The sequence below is a fragment of the Lathyrus oleraceus genome, chromosome 7 (genome assembly GCF_024323335.1).
Source record: "Lathyrus oleraceus cultivar Zhongwan6 chromosome 7, CAAS_Psat_ZW6_1.0, whole genome shotgun sequence".
Lineage (NCBI taxonomy): Eukaryota > Viridiplantae > Streptophyta > Magnoliopsida > Fabales > Fabaceae > Lathyrus > Lathyrus oleraceus.
This window is the reverse complement of record NC_066585.1, coordinates 248,022,622-248,036,965: the sequence shown is the minus strand read 5'-3', so window position 1 is coordinate 248,036,965 and position 14,344 is coordinate 248,022,622.

Below are 14,344 nucleotides of genomic sequence, written 5' to 3'. Positions count from 1 at the left end.
GGCAAAAGCCACAAGTCAATCCCAATTGAATCAACTTCAACCTACAAAACACACATTAGTAACCAAAAGCAAATATCAAATGCTCTCAAGATGAGGCATCATCAATTGTGTAACTTGTATGTGCAACCTGAAACAAAACTTCAAACATGAGAAGTAAACCCTCAGGCCAAAGCCTAGGGTCAAAAATGAGGGAAAAATTTGAAACAGAACATGAAAATTAACCAAAATCAAGATTAATCAATCAAGAATAAAGTCCAATTGGTCTCATATCAAAACTATGCACCAACTCCATTTCATAAGCAAATCATGTCAAACTATGCAAATTGAAACACAATGGAGCAAACAGAATGAACACAAGCATATCAATACCACAATGGCTTAATAAATTCAAAGAAAAATTAGGCCTAAACAGAACACATTGAATGAGCAACACACCAAAAATCATGTCAATTGGATAAGTGGAAGCAAGTCAATGAAAATCAACAAGTCAAAGCATGTTCAAATAAGCTCATACAAGGCACCAAATCATACATCAAGTTCATGCAAGCATAAAACAGAAATGACATAAGATAAATGAGTGAAACCAAAACCATGGCAAACTTCAAGATGTCTATAATACACATGCCAAATTTTAGGTCCATCCAATAAGCCACAAGAATTTCACAAATCATATGATATCATGACTCACAAAATGTTCACAATTGGTCAAACAGAGGGAAAATTCTCAAACAAATAGAAAATGCATTCAAAAATCCCAGGAAAAATCACAAGCAAACTTAACATCCATAAGTATCAACATGCAAAAATCCAAAGCAATTGGCATAGCACAAGCATGGTAAAGAAATTTCACAAAATGGACAAGAAATGGTGTGACATACATTGTCACACCTTCAAAGATCACATCATATCTCACAATCCAGAAAGGAAAAAATCACAAACCATATACCAAAATGACCAGGAATGAGTCTAGATTACACATGTAAAATTTCAAGAATTTTGGATTAAGCATCATGATTTCACAAATGAAATGGTAAAGCATAGGCAAAAAACATACATGAACAAAACCATTAGACCAAAATAAAAACAGGCCGTGCACAACTTTTGCTATCATGCTAGTAAAAAACTAGAGGAAAAATGGAGATCAATGCGAAAATTCCCACTCAATTTGGATCAAGAATGAATGACTTATGATTTTTTGAAGATTAATCATGAAATGAAATAAAAATTTGGAAAATAAAATGAATTAATTGAAGCGCATGGCATTTTTGTAAATATGGCGCTCACTTAATGAAACGCTGCGTTTCATTAAGTGAGGTGTCACGCGGTGAATGGCGGCATGGTTCACAAACACGAAAAAAACATGCAAACAAGGCCAAGCGGATTGAAACACGATCTGGAAATGAAATTACAAAGTTCATCATCATCTTCATACTGTTCATCATGCTCAAGAACTTTTCATCACAGAAATCAACAAAAATTATATGGATCGAACCAACATTCATCATAGAGCACTAATCTAACATTGATTTAACCTAGTTTTACTCATGGCAAAAGAATCGATCAAAAACAAGTTTCATCCATCAATGTTCAAATCAACATATCTTGCTCAATACCTAATGAAAATGCACGATTCAAGTTGCAGAATGATCTACATGTTAAGATCTACAAAAGCCATATGATAATTGCAAGATTTGAGAGTATCGAGTTCTAACCTCTTTGAAGATGCAGATCTCGATTCGCTTGTTTCAAGGCCTGGATTGTGGAAACAGATGCTCAATGATCAATAGGAAGATGAATGAAGGCAAGAATTCAGCTCAACATAGCTTGATCCTCTTGAAAACTCCAACTGCCATGTGAGGTCCAATGTTCTAACAGCCACGATCCAGCATGAATTCTCCACACTTTGCTTCAACAGAAACTCAATAATATCTGCAGATGAGGATTAGCACAAGAACAAACAAAAAGAATCAAGAATTTCGATGGAAGAAGTTGAAAAAAGTTTGAGCAAATTTGAGAGATTTTCGATTTGGATCTGAGATTGTGATTGATGATCGTGAATTCTGTTACAATTAAGACTTTATACCACCTGTTAATCCATCTTGTTAAACATGATTAGCAACAAATGGAATGGATTAGTGAAATGAAGCTTGTTATGCAATTTGGCAAAAATGCCCTTTTTCAAATGTAACCAATGGAACAGTGTAATTCTTCTTGCAGCAAGTCACAAAACTTGTTTTAAAGCCATTTGAATTGGTTTGGCATGAGAATTATGTGTATTTTTCAAAATGACCTTTTTTCCCACCAAAATTTAAATTGATTCACTTGAAAAATGGACTTTTTATGTGATGGTTTTTGATGAAATGTGATGATGTATTATGATAGCTCATGTCAAATGGGATTTGCTCAAAAAAGAATCACAAGAATTGGCCTTTTGATGTGAAAGTTATGCCTCCTTGAAGTTCAACTTTTCTTGAAAATGATTTGATCATAACTTGCCAACCACACATGAGAAATGGATGTTCTTGGACATTTTGGAAAGGTGAGAGCAAGATATTCAACTTTCATGTTGGACAAAATTTGATTTGAAGCTTGTTTGATGATGTAAAGTTGAGGAGAAGACCTTTCCATTTTTGGCAGTCTGAAATTACAGGTCACTTGCTATTTTGGGAAACTTTTTGTCTGACCTCCAATTCCTCAATGTTGGTGTTTGACATGTTATATGAGGCTTGTGTAGGCATGAATGAGACCTCTCAAACCATTTCTCACCATCAAATCCCTGATTAAATGCACAGTTGACCATAGTTGACTTTGCTAGGGTTTTGGTTGACTGAACAATGCCTTGATGAATTCCAAGCTTCTACCACTTGAGACTTTGATCCAAAATGATACCATGACTCTTATGAACTCTTGATGAATGATCAATGGTGCCCAAATTCTCAAGAATGGCCACCATCTATGGCTCAATGACTTGCCTTTGACTGATTGACTGTTGATTGCTTCAGCTGCAAGTAACATGGTTAGATGACAATATTTTTGTACTTTTGGTTAGTAAACAAATGAAAAGCAATGATATACAAATGCTAAACATGCTTGGTGATCAAGAACCACTCTCAAAAGATAACCCACCCACTAGGAGAAGGCAAGGGTGCACAATGATCCTTGAGGCAATGATATGATATGATATGATGCCATGAGGGATCTTAGGGCAAAAATTGGGGTCTTACAGATGCCCCTATTTAAGGTCATTCTAGCCGGAGAAATGAAGTTTAGAAATCTTCATCTCGACGCGGTAGAATGGGCTTAAATAACAGTAATGAGACAAATTTTGGTCCCTAAGAGACCTCATGATGCAAATGTATGCATGCAAAAGACACAAAATTCAATGGGGATATGGTTCACACAGAAGAAAAGACAATCCGTCGGAGTAATACACTCACCAGGAACATAGACTCAAACAAGACTCTTATGGGGACTCCGATAGGGGATAAGAAAAAAAGAATGCGTGAGCAGGACACGACTCTGATTTAGGGGAAACAAAACAACAGACTGGAGACTTTACTGGGGAAGAAAAGGACTCAAACTGGGGAGAGGAAGAAATTCCAAAGGAAAACACTTCCATTGGAAAGACTCAAGCTGACTCACAAAATGCATGTACTGAGGATAACACCAATACAGCAACACGAATAGGAACACAAATCCGCTGGGGAAATCTAGAAAAGACTTTCCAGGGGAAACCAAAGGATGAGATGTTACCGGTTAGTGAGCAACAAACTCGGGGAGAATGAATATCTAAGACCTGTATAAGGGTGAGAGATATCAATCAACCAAACATCTGAGAAAGACCTGAAAAAGGTACATAAACTCAGGAAAATCTGACTCCACAGGGGACCAAGGTCATAATAGGGAGCAGACAGGAAGGAACACCAAGGATACCGGGTTGTAGGTATGTAACAGGTGACCGACCAAGGCGTGAATTGGTGTGTGTTCCAAAACACTCATCATCCTGAAGAAAGCTAGAAAAGCAAACTTGTTTATAGGATGGACATTTGATTCTGTAAAGAATGCAAATCTTACTCAGTTGGGGAAACAGACAAAGGATCCGACAAAAGAGTGCATGAGATATATTATCTATAGCCGTCAAAACGTAGATAATATACTCGCATGGAAAATTATCCTGAACCGGGTTGTAGGTTGTTTATAGGATAAAATCCGAAATCGTGAATTGCTTTGTGTTCCAAAACACTCATCACCCTGAAGAAAGCTAGAAAAGAAATCCTGTTTATGGGATGGACATTCGATTCCACAAGGAATACGAATCTTACTCTGCGGAGAAAACAATCAAAAGATTGACCCAAGAGTGAACGAGATACAACATCCATTACCGTCAGAACGTGGATAGTAAACTCAAAAGGAAGACTATCCTGAACCGGGTTGTAGGTTGTTTATAGGATAAAATCCTAAATGTGAATTGGTTTGTGTTCCAAAACACTCACCACCCTGAAGAAAGCTAGAACAGCAGTCTTGTTTGTAGGATGGACATTCGATTCCACAAGGAATACGAATCTTACTCTACTGGGGAAATACGAAGGGCTTCGACCGAAGAGTGAATGAGATATATTATTCATTACCGTCAGAATGTGAATAATAACCTCGAGAGGAAGATTATCCTGAACCGGGTTGTAGGTTGTTTATAGGATAAAATCCAAAAAGAAAGGCACCAGGATACCAAACTAGGTATATAATGATGACCAATCAACAAGGAGCCACAACATTACCAACAAGAGGGTAAATGAAAGAAGACTCGCCGGGGATACATTGATGGAAATCAATGATCCGGGGAACACAATCACTGACAAACGGGTGAAAGGGCCCGCTGGGGGATAAAATTGCTAGCATACGGCAATTATCCACAAAAGACTTGCTGGGGATATAAGTGCTTATTCAAGCGACTTATCCAAACAAAGGGGAAATCAACATCGAATACTGGATGAAGATAACCACAAAGAGGGGATTACATCTACCAAAGATTGGATAGAAAAACCACAAAAGGGAACTGTCATCGGTTGGGATGAGCAACAAAAGTTAACTCCGTTAGTGGAGAAAACGGGGTCTATAACTACCGGGTAGTGGGTAGAAAACCGCAAAGGTAGGACTTATAACTGCTGGTTTGTAGGCAGAGGCCACCAAATTCTGCTGAGGAACAGAGTGAGAAAAAGGATTTACAACTACCGGGTAGTAGGTAGAAGACCGCAAAGGTAGGACTTACAACTGTTGGTTTGTAGACAGAGGCCAAACAGATTCCGCTGGGGATAAGATAATTGAGCGCCGGTTTGTAAGCAATTATTCATTTATACCACAGGGAAGCACGAGAGACAGTTGAAAAAGGCCAATTTAGGATCAAACCAAAAAGGCGGACTGAATCAAGACTCGTCCTAATGAGGATATAACTCAAAAGGGAAAACCCGTCCCAATGTGTGTTGGGAGGGAACGGAAACAACCGTCATCCACAAGGATGTATCTCAGTGGGGAAATGGCAGGAAAGGATAGACACTTTCTGCTTAAGGGCTGACTCTATTTTGAGAGATTAAACACCCGACATCTGCTCTGGGAGATCTATAAAGGAGATCTATATCACCATAGCAGGAAACAACAAACAAAAGATATATGGCAGAAATGCAACATGAATATCTGAATGTTTATGAGTATGCATGAATATGCGTGATTAATGTTTGATGAATGCTGACAAAACAGACAATTCTAACACAAACAAGTCCCAGGAATCAAACATCCGGTACTATACTTCCAGGGAAAAACCAACTGGAAAGCCAATCTGCTGGAGATCTTCAAGCTGAAAAGCAAAGATCTACGGGGAGGCAAAAGATCGGAGATATCCCAAAATCTCTGAGTGATGGATCAACAATCATCCCAACTGGAGTACAAAAAGTCACAACAGGCAACAACGGCCACAAAGACAAATCTATTGGGGAAACAGGAGAAATCCTGAAATATCTGCAGGGGAACAAGAGCTCACTGCTATGAAAGCAACTCTACATAATTCCACTGGGGAACAACCCACTGAGGGAGAACAGATCATCCCTGTAGAATCTGGCTGCACAAGCAACTCTACCTGGGGAGAACACAAATATCCATTCCATTGGGGAACAACCCACTGAGGAGGAAGAAAAGATCACACAAGTAGATTCTGCGACAAGCCACTCTACTGGGGATCAAAAGCGACAGGAGATCAACCAAATCTATGGATGATAGATTACCAACCAACCCTACTGGGGAACAACAGAGGTTTCCAACTCTGGCGGAGATTCTGAGGGGAATACTCAGATGCAATCCTGACTCTGTTGAGGAATACCCATGCTATTGGGGATTTTGCACAAATACAATCCACCAAACCACAAATTTACAGGCAGATCCACTGGGGAAATCCACTGAGGGACCCACTGGGAATACGGAAGAGAGCTGGGGATCAACCACCAAATGCTGACTCTTCTGAGGAGAAAATCCACAACTGCTGAGGAGGAACACAATCAATGCCCTGCTGCAGGAATAAGCTGAGGGAGAGATGTAGTAACTCCGCTAGCAACTTAGCCGGGGAAGAGGGTACTGCTGGAGAAGAATGACGTCTTCCACAAGCACTCCGCTCTGAGGATATATCACAGATCCCACTAGCGACTGTGATGAGGAAAGAAGCAACAACTCAGCTTGCAACAATGCTGGGGAAAGCGGTAAAGTACCGGGATATCAATCCACCAACCATTGAATCTTCCAAAGGGAAAGCATCCATGCTGAGGAGAAAAACCACAACTCCGCCGGCGACTGCACTGGGGAGAGTGACAGGATACCGGGGTCTCAAACCACCCATTACCGAAACTTCCAAACGGAAAACACCCATGCTGGGGAGAGGATACTGCGGGAGAAGCAAACGAAGTCTTCAACAACCCTCTGCTTGGGGAACAACCCCTACAAAACTCTGCTTGGGGAACAACCCCAACAATAAAGCGAAAGAGGATACAACCAATGCCAGGAATATGAGCAAATGTCTTACCTGTTGGAAATCATGCCACCCTCGGGAGAGCACTGAGAGATTCTTAAGTATCCTTTTGTCATTGTGAATGTTCACTTTGTTTAAAACAACAATTTTGAAAAATTTATTTGTTTAAAACAATGACATTTTATCAATTAAAACATGCAAACCATTTGTTGAATTGAACAAATAAGAATGCAAATAATTGGATAAAAGCTCAAATTGATTTGATGGAATGGTAGCCTGCAAATGGCAAGACTCCATAGATCTGTAGAAATTTGAAATCAATGATATATATTGGAAGAGGGCTACATTGAACATAATGATCCTTTCTCTACCAATTTGAATCTCGATGTATCCGAAGCTTCAGTTGACGACGAATCGAGAGTCTCTGACGAAAAGACAGCTGTGGAACAGAAAGTCTTGTCAGGATGCAGTTACTTGCAAAATCCCTAATTTTTGCCTAGATTGCCCCAGGGTGAGGTACTCAATCTAGCGGGATGCAAATATACCTTTTTCATGTCTCTAATTTTTGCCTGGATTACCCTTGCGGGTTCTCCACCGAGACGCTCATTTTTGCCTAAGCCGCCCTTTCGGGTTTTCAACTTAGCGAGCTATTCTGTTTTTCATTTGCATATACCTTTTTTTTTAGGCAAAGTATTTCTTGACTGCATCTGAATTCACAGGACGAGTGAAATCCTCCCCATCCATTGTTGTAAGCATCAAAGCACCGCCTGAAAAGGCTCTCTTAACAACATATGGACCCTCGTAGTTTGGAGTCCACTTGCCCCTGGAATCGGGCACGAAAGACAAGACTTTCTTGAGCACGAGATCACCCTCCCGGAACACACGGGGCTTGACCTTCTTATCGAATGCTTTCTTCATTCTCTGCTGATATAACTGACCATGGCACATGGCAGTCAATCGCTTCTCTTCAATCAGATTCAACTGGTCATAACGACTCTGAATCCATTCAACATCAGTCAACTTGGCTTCCATCAAGACTCTCATTGATGGGATCTCCACCTCTACTGGGAGAACAACCTCCATGCCGTAAACAAGAGAAAAAGGGGTTGCCCCTGTTGAAGTGCGGACAGATGTACGATATCCATGCAAAGCAAATGGCAGCATCTCATGCCAATCTTTGTACGTAACAACCATCTTCTGGATAATCTTCTTGATATTCTTGTTAGCAGCTTCAACAGCCCCATTCATCTTGGGTCTGTAAGGAGAGGAATTATGGTGTGCAATCTTGAATTCAGCGCACAACTCATCCATCATCTTATTATTCAGATTAGATCCATTATCAGTAATGATCTTATCTGACACACCATAACGGCAAATCAGCTGGTTCTTGATAAACTTCACAACCACCTGTCTGGTCACGTTTGCATATGAAGCGACTTCAACCCATTTGGTGAAGTAATCAATTGCTACGAGAATAAACCTGTGTCCGTTGGACGCTTTCGGTTCAATCATGCCGATCATGTCAATTCCCCACATAGAGAAAGGCCATGGTGATGAAATCACATTCAGAAGTGTCAGAGGAATATGAATCTTATCCGCATAAATCTGACACTTGTGGCATTTCTTCACATATTTGCAGTAGTCAGACTCCATTGTCAGCCAATAGTAGCCCGCTCTCAACATCTTTCTAGCCATGGCATGTCCATTGGAATGAGTACCAAATGAACCCTCATGGACCTCAGTCATCAACAAGTCTGCTTCGTGTCTATCCACGCATCTAAGCAAAACCATGTCAAAGTTTCTCTTATACAGCACTTCACCACTGAGGTAGAAACTGCCTGACAACCTTCTCAAAGTTTTCCTATCTTTCACAGATGCCCCAGGCGGGTAGACCTGGTTCTGGAGGAAATTCTTGATATCAAAATACCAAGGCTTGTCATCATTCACTTCTTCGACTGCAAATACGTGAGCTGGTCTATCCAAGCGCATCACGACAATATTGGGAACTTCATTCCAATATTTCACGACTATCATGGAAGCGAGCGTAGCAAGAGTATCTGCCATCCGATTATCCTCTCGAGGAATATGATGAAAATCAACTTCTGTAAAGAAAGTTGAAATCCTCCTTGCATAATCTCTGTATGGAATGAGACTTGGCTGATTCGTCTCCCATTCACCCTTGATCTGATTAACAACTAGGACCGAATCACCATACACATCAAGATGTTTGATTCTCAAATCAATACATTCTTCTAGTCCCATAATACAGGCCTCATACTCAGCCATATTATTCGTGCATTTGAAAGTTAGCCTTGCTGTAAGCGGAATATGCGTGCCATGAGGAGTAATGATTATTGCCCCAATTCCATTTCCATACTGATTTACAGCGCCATCAAACATCATCGTCCATCTGGAACCAGGTTCCAGACCTTCATCAAGTGTAGGTGTCATACCCCAAAATTTGCCCGTTAATATTATAAGGCACTTTTCAAGGCACTCCAACTTATTTTCCAAGACATTGATCTTAAGGGAACCAATACCCAGCATACAGGTGGCCAAATCCAGAAAATGGCCTAAACTGGCTTGCTCGCTAGGCGAGCAAATCCTTCGCCTAGCGAACCCTTCGCTATGCCACTCGCCTAGCGAAGCTTGCGAATAACAGAAAATTCTGGGCTTCATTCTGAGCCCATTAGGGCATAAAAAGAGCATTATAAATACCACAACTTCAGTCAGAAAAGGGAGGACAAAAGCAGAACGAAAACGGAGAAAGGAGAACCCTAGCAAGCAAACCCTAACGCTCACAGACGGCAAACCCCTGGAGGCAAACCCTGAAGGAACTCAGCGGCATCAAGGTTACCTCTGCCCAATTCAATCCGATTTGCCAATCCAAGGTCGCAATTCAATTTGCAAACAGGTTTGGATTGCTATTACCGCCTTATGTTCTTAATTTGCATATGGCATTATGATTAAATTTATGAAAATATCTAAAGTTTGGCATGTGAATTTTTAGTATGTATCTGAATACCTTAAATGATTAACCATGCAATTGCTGTAATGAAAGCCATAAGGCATAAAATTGGCTGAAATTGTACTGTTATCAAAACCAGAATCCGCAGCCGCTCGCTAGCACATTGATAAGCGAGCATGCAGCGAGTATTCGCTAAGCCTTCGCCAGGCGAAGCAGGAGCGAACGTGAGAGTAGCTGACTTTTCTGTTCTGATTTTTTTGCTCATCTGACATGTTTTATCATAGCCATGCATTGTTTATCTGATCCTATTACTGTTGTGATTTCTTTTGTGGTGTAATTCTCGATTGCACCCTGATTTGGTATTCTGACATGTTTGCTGAGTTTTGTAAAGGTTCACATATCCCCGGAAAAGATAGCTTGGTAGGTATTCCACTTTATTTGTGGGATACCCTTGTGGAGATTCACCCTAAATCACTTAACTGATTTTAATGTATTAATTTTAATGTGGAGACCCACCCTAAATTACCTAGCTGATTTTAATGTATTGATTTCATTGTGGAGATTCATCCTAATTACCTAATTGATTGTAAAATATGGCCTTTGAATATGTGATCTTGGACCTCTCTTTGTTGCCCTACGATATTACGGTATAACGGTCATGTCCCGCGAATATGGGGATATACTTAACAAAGACCCTTCGATTAAATCATCATAAAATAAATCATAGTCCCTCGGATGTTGCCTTCGAATATATGATTCTGTCCCTCGATGACCCTTCGGTGTAGCCTACGGTTAAATGATGAGTGTCCCTTCGAATGCTAAGGTATCCTTACAAATGTTGCCTTCAATGACCAATCGATGACCCTACGATGACCCTTAAATCCAAAAGGACAAGACTACTTACTTCTCAATAGTAAGGACAGTTTTACCCTCATAAGGATAGGAAATGCCCATAAAGACCCTAGGAAGGTATAACTCTTAATTGCTGGCTCACAACCTAAAATATTCTCCATACCTCACACTTTGCAAAATACTAGAAAATCACCGCTTGGTATACATTCATACTAGAATCATTACTAAGTTATATTTTTCTAAACCGTTTTCAAAATCAAACGAGATAAATACTTTATATACATTCATACGAGAATCATTACAAAGTTAAACTCTCTTTTCAAAACATTTTTCAAACCATTCACAAACATTTTTCCAGACAAACCTAAGTGATCCAGCAATTAAGAGCCCATGGATAACCATGGATACAAAGGGTGCTAACACCTTCCCTTTGTATAATGTACCTCCCGAACCTAAAATCTAATCAAGGTCTTTCCTGTTCTTTTCCACCTTTCCTTATTGGATAAAAGAAAAGTCGGTGGCGACTCTTGCTATCCGCGACATTGCGATTAAAAGCAAAACACCCCAAGTCAGTTCACCGTATGACAGAACTGGCGACTCTGCTGGGGATAAAAGAGAGGTTACCTTAAAAACAAGATCACTTATTTAAATTGTCTGATTTACTTTTAAGGGACTGCTTGGGTATTCTATGCTTGAGTGAAAGATCCTACACCCGGATCTAGTGTACCTTAGGTAAGTAGCAAAAGATCATCGCGACTATCCGGCGTATACTGGAATGGTCAAAATGATGGCTACGGTTAATGTGACACTTTGGATGTCCTGATGTTCCTCATGTTTACTTGAGGAAAAATTTGGCTTCCGCGTGGTGTCATCAAAGCATTAACCAGACCTTTAGAACCCTAATTGACTCATCCTAGCCATTAGAAAGTAGTGAGATAACTGACTTCGGTTCCGACTGGGGTTGGTTGATACTCGATACTACACTCTTTGAGATTGGACTTTAGGGAAGCTTCGGTCAACCACTTGGTGTTGCACTGAAGTGGACTTAAAGGAAGGTCAATGATTTGAGATCCTTCTAGAACCCGGTTACTATTCTAGGACAGGTTGAACCAACCAAACTTCAGTGGGGAGAGTACTTACCTATGGAACTCATGCAAGCCTTAAAACCTAGGAATGATTGTTGTGTGACTTGTTTGTGCTTGTTGATTACTTAACATCATAACATCATAACATCATAACATCATAACATCATACCATCATAACATCATGACGTCATGACATTGCACTAATCATTTCAAGGACTTAGGGATTTAACGTTGCTCTGTTATGTAAGGCTATGGCTCCCAGGAAGACCATCTGAATCAATTTTGTAGCAATCTCTCCTCAACTAAAGGATTTAGTGTCAGAACTTCCTGATCAGGCTCAGTTCATCAAGAAACATGGTTCTCTCCTCAATTTAGTTACCACCGGTTTCAAGGAAGATATGATGAGAGTTTTATTCCAGTTCTTCGACCCTAAACATCATTGCTTCACATTCCCAGATTATCAGTTGGTACCCACATTAGAAGAATTCTCCAGACTGCTTGGGATACCTATCCTTGATCAAATACCTTTCAGTGGTTTAGAAAAGATTCCGAAGTCTGAAGAAGTTGCCGCAGCTTTACACATGACAAAGTCCGACATTGAAGCTAGTTGGGTAACAAGGAGTGGAGTTAAGGGTTTACTTGCCAAATTCCTGACAAATAAGGCCCGAGAATTCTTAAAAGTTATGGATGTCCGTGCTTTCGAAGATATCCTGGCATTGCTAATCTATGGCTTGGCGTTATTCCCTAATCCAGACCAATTCATAGACATGAATGCTATTAAGATATTTCTCACTCATAACCCTGTACCTACCTTGCTGGGAGACATTTTGTATTCCCTCCACACTCGTACTACGAAGAGGCAAGGGACTCTCATGTGCTGCATACCTTTGTTTTCTAGGTGGTTTATTTCGCACCTTCCTCAATCAGTCTTGAAGAACGAGCAGAATTTGAAATGGTCTCAAAGGATAATGTCGCTCTCCCATTCAGACATACGTTGGTGTCCTCATTTCAAAGAGGACGTCACCATCATTGACCGTTTTGGAAAGTTCCCTAACGTACCACTCCTAGGAATAAGAGGAGGTATTACTTATAACCCGGCCTTAGCCCTACATCAATTCGGTTGCGCTCGAAGAGATGGTCCACATGAAATATTCATCCAAGGCATTGTGTTTGACTACGACAACGATTCCCAAGGCCTCCGTCAAAGATCTGTACGAGCTTGGGGCATGGTGAAGAGAAGTACTTTAGGACAGAAAAACTCTATTCCTATGGAACCCTATCTCAGGTGGGTACGCGCAAGAGCTCGTGAACTTGTCATGCCATATATTGCAGTTGGACCGCTGATTGTTGAACCAGGAGTTGAAGGGGGTACTCCTCAGATCATTCCTTATCCAGATATGCCTACCGATGTTGAAGAATTGAAGAGATCTTGGATCCAGTTGAGGGAGGAAAGGGATACTTTTGAAGCCCAGTTCGGTGCAGAAAGGAAGAAAGTGTTAGAGCTTACCATCCAGCTTAATGAGGAACAAAGACTCAATGCATATCTTCGCCCAAAAAGAAGCCGTCCCTGGGAGACTTGAGCTTTCATTGTTTTTTATTTTATTTTCTTGTAATAAACATTAATTAAAGAAATTAATGATAAAAGTTCCTTTCTCGATGGCTTACGCAAAGTTAAATTCCAAAAGTCCTTGAAAACATTTCATATATTGCATAGCATGACATAACATTGCATAACAGGTATTCTAAAAGATCAATGTTCTCACGGTCTTCCTTCCAAACAGAAAAATGGACCTCGAACAAACTGTCCAAGATCTCCAGGCTCAGAATGCTCAATTCCAGGAGTTGATCTTGAGCTTATCTTAAGGGCAGGAGGAACTGAAGGCTCTTTTGCTCGAGAAGAAGAAAGACAAGAAAGCTGTGAGTTACATTAACACGGGAAGAAGGCTTAAAGGACAGGCCGCTGGAGTCAAGTTTAGAATTCCGAATGGTCCAGAAGAGGAGGCAGAGAATGATTCAGAAGAGGAGAATGTTGATCTCTCCAACCCTGAAGACGACGATGAAGATTATGAGAATGAACAGTACTCTCCAAGAGATGACAAGTACAAGTTGCTGGAGGAACGCATGATAGCTATGGAAGGTCAGAAGGCGCTCGGTCTGGATTTCGAAAGCTTGGGTCTGGTCTCTGATGTGGTCATTCCCCGCAAATTCAAAGTCCCTGCTTTCACTAAGTACGATGGTGCGTCTTGTCCTCAGATGCATCTAAGAGCTTATGTGAGAAAGATTCAGCCCTATACCACTGATAGGAAGTTATGGATCCATTTCTTCCAAGAGAGTCTATCTGGCACACAGTTAGAATGGTACTATCAGCTCGAGAGCTCTAACATCCGCACCTGGACTGATTTAGCAACAACTTTCTACAAGCAGTACCAGTAT